This window comes from Nothobranchius furzeri, chromosome 8 (genome assembly GCF_043380555.1).
Source record: "Nothobranchius furzeri strain GRZ-AD chromosome 8, NfurGRZ-RIMD1, whole genome shotgun sequence".
NCBI classification, from domain to species: Eukaryota; Metazoa; Chordata; class Actinopteri; order Cyprinodontiformes; family Nothobranchiidae; genus Nothobranchius; species Nothobranchius furzeri.
In genome coordinates, this window is record NC_091748.1 from 12720332 (window position 1) to 12722199 (window position 1868).

Genomic DNA, 1868 nt, shown 5'->3' on the forward strand with positions numbered 1-1868 from the left:
CACTTACAACTCAATAGATTCTACCTTCCTGTAACGTTTCAGCCTAATTGGACCTTGTTTTCACACAAATGAACTAGGGCTGCAACTAACGATTATTTTCATAATCGATTAATCTGTCGATTATTTTTTCGATTAATCGATTAATCGGTTTGTTATTGTTTAGCTATTTAACCTATACCAGTGATGAATGCATTTCAGTTAAGAAAAAAAAATTAGAGAATTGTGCAGTTGACTGCAATCTATTTTATTGCACATGAACACAGTCAGCAGTATAAAATGAGCTAAACAGTGCAAAATATCAGTCCAGAATAATTTTTTAGCATTAGCTGGAAGCCTGCTCCTTCCACCGTGGATAGTGGCCTCATGTCTTTTACCAGCATGTTTAGAATAGTTTGTAAGTGGTATGAATTGCTGGGGGGTGAGTGTCTTGTTCCCCATGTAGTTGTCCATCGTTGCTTGTTTTTTTTCCTGCATAAGAAACACAAATAGACTGAAATAAGTACACATATAAAATAAAGCAGCACACACACTACAACACTAAATCAATATATTATTTGAATTAATTAACAATATACAGTGATCATTTATTTTGAGGGTTACATTCTACAAAATAGCCCGCAACAGGAGATATTCAGAAAAGTCTAATTTTTTTTTTACTATTAAAAAGCTCTGAGTAAGAAGCTCATGAGGTTTTTACTTTGAGTCGGGAGTGTTTAAATTAGCTAGAGAAATGTGAAAAATGTTTATGTTGTGTAATACTGTTTAAGAAACATGATAAAAATGTGTTGTGAGGCGTTTTACAGCGTTAGATAGTAAAACAGCCTTTTAATAGTAAAAAAATGACTTTTTCTGAATTTCTCCTGTATTTAAAAATTGAAAGCGTACAACTATGCTGTGTTATATTCACCTGGACACAGCTCGTCTGTATATTTTTCTCCGCGGAGTTGTCCTTTTTTGAATGAGGAACATAGTTATGGGTTTGTGCCGTTTTTCTCTTAACGAGAACATTCTTATAAACAGACGTGCTGAATTTGGCAAGCGCATGGTTCACAACACGGAGATTCACGATTGCATCTAGTCAATCAGAAGTAGAACACCGTAGACTGACGCGGCATAAAAACACGTTTAACATTCACTATAACAAACTCAGCTAAAACACTAAGTCCAGCTTGTTTATTTTCTGTTACTTACCGGGCTGGCTCTTCCAAATGACGGCTCACTTGACCGCGGTTCTCTTCCTCTGCTGCATCAGCCCCCACGTTTTCGTCTCAAATGTTCACTTAGGGACGTCGTGCTTCCGTGCCATGCTAGATGGTTTTTGTATATTTTGCAGGTCACCCGTCTTTACAAGGCATCTAGAGTAAAGTGCTCCCATACTCGTGAGGTTTTTGTCCGGGGTTTCTCTTCAGTTTTGTCGCTTCCATTTTTCTTCCGTATTTCCTCTTGTTCCGCCATCTCTCACAGCAAGATGAGCGTCAGTAACGTGATACGTCATGAAAACCGAGGGCACTCATTGGCTCATTTCTTCTTCTACGGCTCCACTGGTAGATCAGTAGCTCATTACTGCCACACACTGGCGGCAAATTTAACAGCTTGTAACCGATGTCAGATTGTGGTAAAAATAGACTTTATGCGGTAAAATATGATTATTAAACAACTAATCGATGACTAAAAAAGTTGTTAACTATTTTAATAATCGATTATAATCGATTAAATCGATTAGTTGTTTCAGCTCTAAAATGAACCCAGATTGATGTGAAATTGTGCTTCGTGCAACATAATTCTGGTTGCCATTTACAAACCATAAGTGCTAATGACTCCATTCCTTTTTGTGGTTGTAGGGGCTGTTGATTGGAGAACACTAAAAC

At 37.3% G+C, this 1868-nt stretch overlaps 1 long non-coding RNA gene across 1 annotated transcript; it reads right to left on the reverse strand.

Annotated features, from left to right (window-relative positions):
• Positions 1–220: 220 nt before the first annotated feature.
• Positions 221–1336, reverse strand: LOC139071428 (uncharacterized). The gene is made up of 2 exons (XR_011521313.1): positions 1192–1336; positions 221–468 (listed from the first exon to the last, which is right to left on the reverse strand). It is a non-coding gene; the product is annotated as an uncharacterized lncRNA (long non-coding RNA).
• Positions 1337–1868: the final 532 nt, after the last annotated feature.